The following is a 7,886-nucleotide window of genomic DNA, read 5'->3' on the forward strand; positions in this document are numbered from 1 at the left end:
CATCATATTGTAATAGCCAAACATTGCAAATAGCCTGATTACCCAAGAAGAGACGATAAGGAATATTCATCATGGTGGGAGACAGATTGTTATATTTGAAAAAAAAAACGAAGAAAGCTAATGGAATAACATGTCACCACTAGGATGTACAGTTATGAAGGATTGATAATAATGTGGAAAACTGGCAGTGTGGAAGCAAGTGACACAGAAACAGGAAGAAATGGGAAGAAATACAAAAGATACTTTGCACTTTGTGCCCCCAAATTGGAAAAACCAGGTAAAAGGATTTTCTGGGAAAATAAAAAATGAGCAGACAAGCTGCCATCAGACGAGAACTAAAATCTAAGTAGAATACATACTGGGGAGGAAAGAGAGAATTTTGTTAAAGAACTACTTCGCCTCTGCTCCCAAACCCCAGGTGTGAGCAGTTTCACAGAATTACGGAATTCTACCCAACTTTTAAAGAACAGAGAGCCACGATGCAACTTAATCATTCCAGAGCACAGGAAGAAAGAAAGAACATCCTAAACCTGATGAAGTTTTCTCTAAGAAAACAACAGACGGGTCTGGCCTGTGAATACCGGTATAAAACCCTAAATACAATATTAGCAAATAGTGATTGCTTCAGAGAAAGGAGATGGGGGGCGGGGGTCAGAGAAAGGACACATTATTTACTGTAGCCTTTTGTAGATTTTGATTTTTTTAATATTAAGTGGACAAGCCTGATACACAATTATGCATAGAAGGAAATGTAGCAGAATGTTAAACTGTGGTCGTCATTGAATGTGGGGACAGGACAGGCATCATTGTCTTCTCTATTTTTCTGCCTTTTCTATACAGAGTCCATCAGTTTGCTAAGTCGGCTGAGAAACTTTGGGGTTTAGATTAGGGTCAAGGTCTGGGAGGGTGATGGATTTCTCCCAGTGTCCAAAGGACCTTATAGCAAGGGCTGGTGTTGTGATGGGGAGTTCAGGGCTGTGTCCTGGGGGCTTGGAGGGGCCCGGTGGCGGCAGGTGCATTTGAGGTGGGCTCAGAACTGAGAGGGGCAGGCCACCCCCACAGCCAGCTGTGTCAGGACCCTTCCTCAGGGCCAGTCCAGCCGTGAGATGTGAAAACCACACACGCTTACTGTCTATGCCACTGACCTTTGGTCCGTGTTTGTTACGCAGCATAGTCGTGGCTGTGATAACAGATACACTGGTTGATTGACTTGTCCTGTGCCCTGGTGTTGAATGTCGATCCCTTGCCCTGCACCATGCTGTGGGTCTCGTGCACGAGGACCTTGCTTCACCCTCTAAGGGAGATAGCATGCCTTCATTTCCCCACGGGGACCCTCAGCCCTCCGGCAGCTCAGCAGCTGGTAAGAGCTCAGCCTTCCTGCTATGTGACCCTGGGCCATTCACCGCCCCTCTCTGTGCCTCACATGGAAAAGGGGCACTGTGAGGAGTAAAAGACATAACATGCTTCACAGGGGGGCTGACACTTGCTCAGTCCTCGGGAAACACTTTACAGACATCCTTCCATTGACTGCTCCCAGCTGCCCTGTGCTGGGAGACTGCTCCTGTCATCACCCATTTTACGTGTGAGCAAACTGAGGCCCAGAAGGGTCCCCAGCTGGCAGGTCAAAGCTGAGTCTTGCGGCTCTGCATCCTGCGTATTTGCCGCTAGCCGTGGATTCGTCTGTTGGGGGTGAGTGGCAGGCCCAGGAAATGGTTCTCTGGGGGGGTGCCAGGGTGGATGCCAGGCTTGGGGCCAGCCCCACTGTCACTTCGATGACACCCAAGCTTCACTGACAGCAGCAATGACTCTGCTAATCGATGCCTGTTCCCCTGTCCCTGTTAGCAACCTTCCCTTGGAGAAAAGCCTCCTGCCAGGATGAGAAACGCAGCCAATGAAGGCCTCGTGGAATAAGCAGCTGACCGGCCACGGCAGGATTGAGGGACAGGCCTGCAGCTACCCCTGTTCTGTCACCTGGGCTCACGAAGGCAGCTGGGTTAGCGCAGGGAGAGGCTGGGGTGGGGTCCGCACCATGGGCAGAGTGACCAGGGGGCTGCCACCGCCAGGGACTAAGGCCCCTGCTTGGCCCTCACTTGGCAAGTGCTGGGCGCTGTTCTCAGTGGCCTCAGACACTCCCCCAAAGGTCATCTTTCAGTAGGATGGCTACCGGGGCCTCCCCCTTGGTCTCTTGTCCTCCCCCACTGTGCCCTCTGACCCAGCTCCCCAGGCAGACAGAGCGAGCTTTCTAAAAGGTGTCCTTCCCCCACTACCCCTCTCCCATGATTCCTCAGGGCCTGCAGGGGTCACACCCAAAGCCCAGAGTGTTCTGACCCCAGCTGGCCCCTCCCTGTTTCCTCCTGCACACTCACTTCTGAGGAATGGGCGGGAAGGGTGGGTGGCCTAGTGAGTTCTTATGCCTCAGGTCCCACCAGCAGGGATGTGGCCCAGCTCCTCATTCCAAGCTGATATAATTGCTTTAAAAACTTCGTGGGGACTTCCCTGGTGGCACAGCGGCTGACTCCACGCTCCCAATGCAGGGGGCCCGGGTTGGATCCCTGGTCAGGAACTAGATCCTACACGCATGCCGCAACAAAGAGTTCGCCTGCCACAACCAAGGAGCCGGCGAGCCGCAACGAAGGAGCCCGCCTGCCGCAACTGAGACCCGGTGCAACCAAATAAATAAAGAGTTAAAAAAATAATAATAATAAAATAAATAAAAACTTTGTGGGCTTCCTGTGTATCAGATTATAATACAATCCACTAGGTGAAAGCCGCACCCACGCATCTCTCTGTGCTGGGCTGTGGAACAAGGGCCTTATGATTTTTAGAGGCTCTCTCGTCTAATAGAGAAAGTCTAAGATGCATGCTTTTAAGATTCTTAGGAGCCTTTTCATCTAGCTGAGGGTGTTTCAAGACACTACCTTAAATATTTCTTAACCATGCCCTTAACACGTGACAGTGATATCTTGAGAGTTTGCTTGACCTGAGACCGTGTTGATCTCTGTCTTAGGGTGACCCCTTTCCTGGGGGCTCTTGGGTTTGTGACTTCTGGCGGCCCCTCTAAGCAGCCCTCCAGGTGGGTGCCCTTGTGCACGAATCTCAGAGGAGGCACTTTGGGCCCAAGGTAGCCTTTTTAGAATAATTCCCACTGTCTCAGTGGCAACAGCTTCCAGCCTGCCCACCCACCGTCCATCCCTTCTCAGGGACTAGGCACCACCCCAGACCACCATGGCCCACCAAGGTGACTCTAGGGCGACCCGCCCACCCAAAGACCAGCGGGTGTGCTGAGGTATTTTCCTGTCCCCTCCAGCTACAGAGTGGGCTTGGCTTGTTGGAGGGGGAGGGAGGGACTGAAGATAAGCTTGAAAATAAACTAAGTGTCCGCAGAGAGACATGCACGGATTTTATGCATAATAGGAGAAACCTGGAAACAGCCCAGGGCCCTTCAAAGAGAGATGGTTAAACAGGCTGTGGTCCATCCCTACCACGGAATACTACTTGGCAATGAAGAGGAACACGCTGCTGGCGCTCCCAAACTGGATGAATGTCAAGTACCTTATCCTGAGTGGAAAAGACAGACACAGAACACGTGTCACATGGTTCCATTCACGTGAAATTCTAGAATAGGCGAGATGAATCCAAGGTGATCAAGATGGTGATTGCCTTTGGGGTGGGGGCAGGGGTGGGGCGGAAGGAGTGAGCAATGCTCTATATTTTGATAGCGATTTGGCTAATCCAATGTGTCCATCTGTCAAAACTCAGCAAATGTTCACTTCAGATTTGTGCCTTTCACTGTTGGTAAATTGTGTCTAAAACAATCCCTCAACCCAAACCAAATAATAACCTCTAGCTAACACCGTGCAGGTTTAGGGGTGAAGTGTCCTGATGTCTGCCACTGACTTTGAACTGCATTTAAGAAAGGAAGGTGGGTTGGTGGATGGATAGGGTGTCGGAGAGATGGACGGCTCTCTCAGAGCAAAATGTAGGCAGGGAGCCTCTGGGGGTTCCCTGCATAATTCTGCCGACTCTCCTTTATGTTGAAAATGTTTGTGATAGAGTGTCGGGGGTAGGAGAGAAGGAAGAGAGCCCAGCGGTCCTACCCACCTTCACCCCACCTCCAGCCCTGCTCCGACCAGGCTGTCCCAGGCCACCGTGGCTCTGCCATCTGTTTCCTGCAGAGCTCCAACCTAATTTATTCCCAACTTATTAACTTAAAGCCCATTAGAATCTTCCCATCAACGTGTACACGCAGCCAAGAGCCAGACAGAGACAGGAGTGAGGACCCTGCCTAGGACACAGCCGGGGAGGGAGGGGCAGCCGGCTGGCCAGGTCCAGGGGCCCTGGCTGGGCAGAGATGGGGCACCGGGCAGGGCCAGGCCTCAGCAGGCGGTGGAAGGGTGAGGGTCTCCCCCCCCCCGGCGCAGGGAGCAGCCTTCATCTGCGTCACCTCCTCTAATTCTTATAGGCACCGGGGTACCCTGGGAGCCCCCGCTTAGAGCCGAGGAAGCCAGCGGGGGAGTGGTGACGCTGGGATGACGGGGATAGTGGGTCTCGTAACCATGACCCTGGTCACAGTCATAGCCATACGTGAGCCGGATTTCGCGCTCACAGTGACCCCGGGACACGGGTATTGTCGGTCACCTTAGGGCAGGTGCAGGGACCAGGCTTCTGACCTGGACAGAGAGGCCCCCTGGGACTGCTTGGACTGCCCCCCCCGCCCCCCAGCTCAAGGCGAGCAGGCCCCCGGCAGCATCACAGGCCCGGAGGCCGTCAGCCCCGTCCCTGCTTGTGCCCCTGCCTCTGAGCACCGTGGCATCAAACTCGAGAGAAAATGAGACCCAACCGTCTGGGCAAAAAAGGCAAATGGAATAAATAAAACCCCAGGATTCTCTCCAAGAGGACAGGGGTGGTGGTGAGGTGCTGAGTGGGACGCGGTAGGGGGAGGGGTTGGCACTGACGGACACCCGCTGGGAGCCAGGCCCGGCCAAGGTCAGCACTGTCTGCTCAGACCCTCACAGTGACTCTGGGACGGGAGGGCCCGAGGCTCAGAGAGGTGGCTTGCCTGAGCCAAGTCACACAGCAAGGCCAGGCCGACGCCGGCCTCTCCTCAGCCACCCTGTCTGTCCTGGGGGCCATGCTGCCCCCCAGAAGCCCACCCCCAGGCCAGCCAGCCAACGGGCATGCAGGCTCCCGGGAGCCGCTGCTGGAGGCTGGCCAGGACGGCGGCAGCTGCTGGCCTGGCTCCAGGAGCGCGTAGCTGCAAGAGCTCTTCATTGCCGCCTTGGAGGATGCGGTGGGGGGATGGGAGCCCCAGGGACCCTGGGCTGCTGCCCCACCGGGAGCAGATCTCCCTCACGGCTCCAGGCTCCCACGCGCTCCCGCCCACCCCCCAGCCCCTCCCTTGAGGCACCAGCCGCACCCAGTTTCCTTGGCTTCCCCTCCCTCAACAACGAGGCGACTCCTCCCAAGCTTTTACCCACTTAGTTCCCTCCACCTGGAGGGCCTGCCCATCAGCACACACTCCCCGGCGCCCACCAGCGCCTACGCATCCGTAAAGACTCAGCACCACTGTCCCCTCCTCCAGGGAGTTCCCCTGATGTTGGCATGCCAGGGGTGGCCCTGGTGCCCAGAGTCGCACGCCTAAGAAGCCTCGAGAAGTCTGGGCCTCTCTGGGCCTCGGGGCCAGGCCAGGTCTGGAGGAGGTCTCGGTCAGTGAGAGGGGCTGGGTGAACCAGCTACCGTCGGGGTCGGGGGCACAGTGGCACTGGACCCGGGGCCACCATGCTGATCTCAGAGGATGGCATTACGGCAGGGTGGCCAGGCTCTTACCGATACTCTGATTCCTAGAGCACCCAAACGATAGCTCACGTCCGGCTCCTTTGCAATCAGCGTGCCCATTTCAGAGATGAGAAGACAGATGCCAGAGGCCGGCCCAAGGTTTCCCAGCCAGGCTCCTGGGAGTGACAGAACCAGGACTGGAACCCAGACCGGCCGACGCTCCTGGCCCCACCTGGGCCCCACCTGGGCCTTACCTGAGGCTTACCTGGGACTTTCCTGTGCTCCCTCTGAGGCTTCTCCCGGTGGAGTCAGAATTTGCTGTCAGACACGCGGTGCGAAGGAGCCTTTGTACTCTCTATTTACAAGAGGACGCTTGTGAGCAAATTAGCAGGGTAACCAGGGAAAATGTTTGGCTTCCGTGGGTGGGAGCTGAAGCCATCTGTTCCCAAGCGCTGAGAGAACACCCGAGCAGTCACTGGGGCCGCCGTGCCCAGCAGAGCGGCAGAGGGCGCTACCGGACCCCGCAGGCTGTGTGCCCTGGGGCAGGGCCCTCACCCTCTCTGGGCCTCGGGATCTGCCCCTGTAAAGCTGAGGGGGCCTGTCCAGCCTTGGAGCTCCAGAATGCTCCCTGCCCGCCTCCCTCGTCCTCACTGCCCACCCCTTACTGTGTAGACGCGCCCCTCCCCGGCAGGGGGAGGCTGCCAGCCACGAGGAGGACAGCGCCGGCCTCCCCAGCAACGGTCTTTGGGGTTTTATTTACCATTGGACTCATATGTTCTCAAGCTGAAAATAGCTTTGTTTCCTCTGATTATAAAGATGATAATTCGCCAACCCAGAAATTTATGCCATAGAAAAGTCAACCGGGAGATACACCTCTCCTTGTGAATGGAGAGCATCTGTCCAGAGGCCCCTCTCTAAGCAGGGGGGGGTCCATGTAGGGGGTGAGATTGACTAGGCTATTTCAGAGATGGAGGTGGAGAGAGAGGTTTACCACCCTCATCTGAGGACTCTTTCGCTCCTTGTCAAGGTCCCCAGAGACTGTGCCTTGTTTTTGTCCCCAGTCGGGAGAGCAGAAAGGTTGAGTTTGAGCCTTGCCATCGGACAGGTCTGGGTTTGACCCGAGCCTTCTGCCTCGCAGCTGTATGACCTGTGGCGTGCCTTAGCCTCGCTGAGCTGGGCTCTGTTGCCTCATCTGTCAAATGGGGTAACGACGGTAGCTGTGTCATCACAGCTAAATCACATTAATCACGTGTGACAGTCATCGATCCCGGCCTGGTACTCTGGCCGTTGGCCTGTGACTGGCAGGGTCAACAATCAATGCCCGGGGCACCTTGCCAGTCAGTAGTAACTGTTCACTGGGGGGCTGGCACCAGGCGGGCAGGACTTCCGGGTGAGTCCAGACTGTCCCACCTGAGGGTGGACTTGGACATCCAGGTCGTTTCCCCCGGGCCGCTTTGTTGAAGGGAAAAGCTTCGGCTGCAGGGGGTTCTGGGACAGCTGACCAGTGACCCGCGTGGTCTGGTGGTGGTGGACGCCCCTCCGCCTGAGCAGTTCCGGATCATCCGGGCTGCAGGGTAGGGGGACCAGCGACCAGGGCAGACCCCAGCTGGGGTTCCCCTCCTCTTGCGGTGGGGTGGGTGGGGAGAGGAGCTGGGGCTCCTCAGAACGCTTAGGGCGTGTGGGCTGGGATGCAGGGCGGACACAGGACGTCTCCACCAGGGATGGCGTCAGGATCGGCGGGTGTGGTTGGCATCTGGGGCCAGGCTGCCCTCAGGCTGAGAACGAGGCTGGACGTGGCCCTTGGGGGCAGTGGGCACAGTTCCCCCGTAACCCCCCATCCCACGGTGCACTTAATGAGGGAACATTCTAGATGCCACGCTCCGCCTTCCCACTGCTGTGCGGGAGCTGTTCCTACCAGCCCTGAGAGCCAATTATGACATTCTTAGGAAATTTTGCTAGACAGTTGTTAAACTCAGCCATTGTTAAAAATTAAATAAACTTACCAAGGTAATACATACTCAGAACTCATGGCGTCCTAATTATTTTACTATTATTTATGCTGTCGAGGTCACGTCCACTGTATCGAGATGGTGGGAACACCACGTGTCGGT

The sequence above is a fragment of the Stenella coeruleoalba genome (genome assembly GCF_951394435.1).
Source record: "Stenella coeruleoalba genome assembly, chromosome: 15".
Lineage (NCBI taxonomy): Eukaryota > Metazoa > Chordata > Mammalia > Artiodactyla > Delphinidae > Stenella > Stenella coeruleoalba.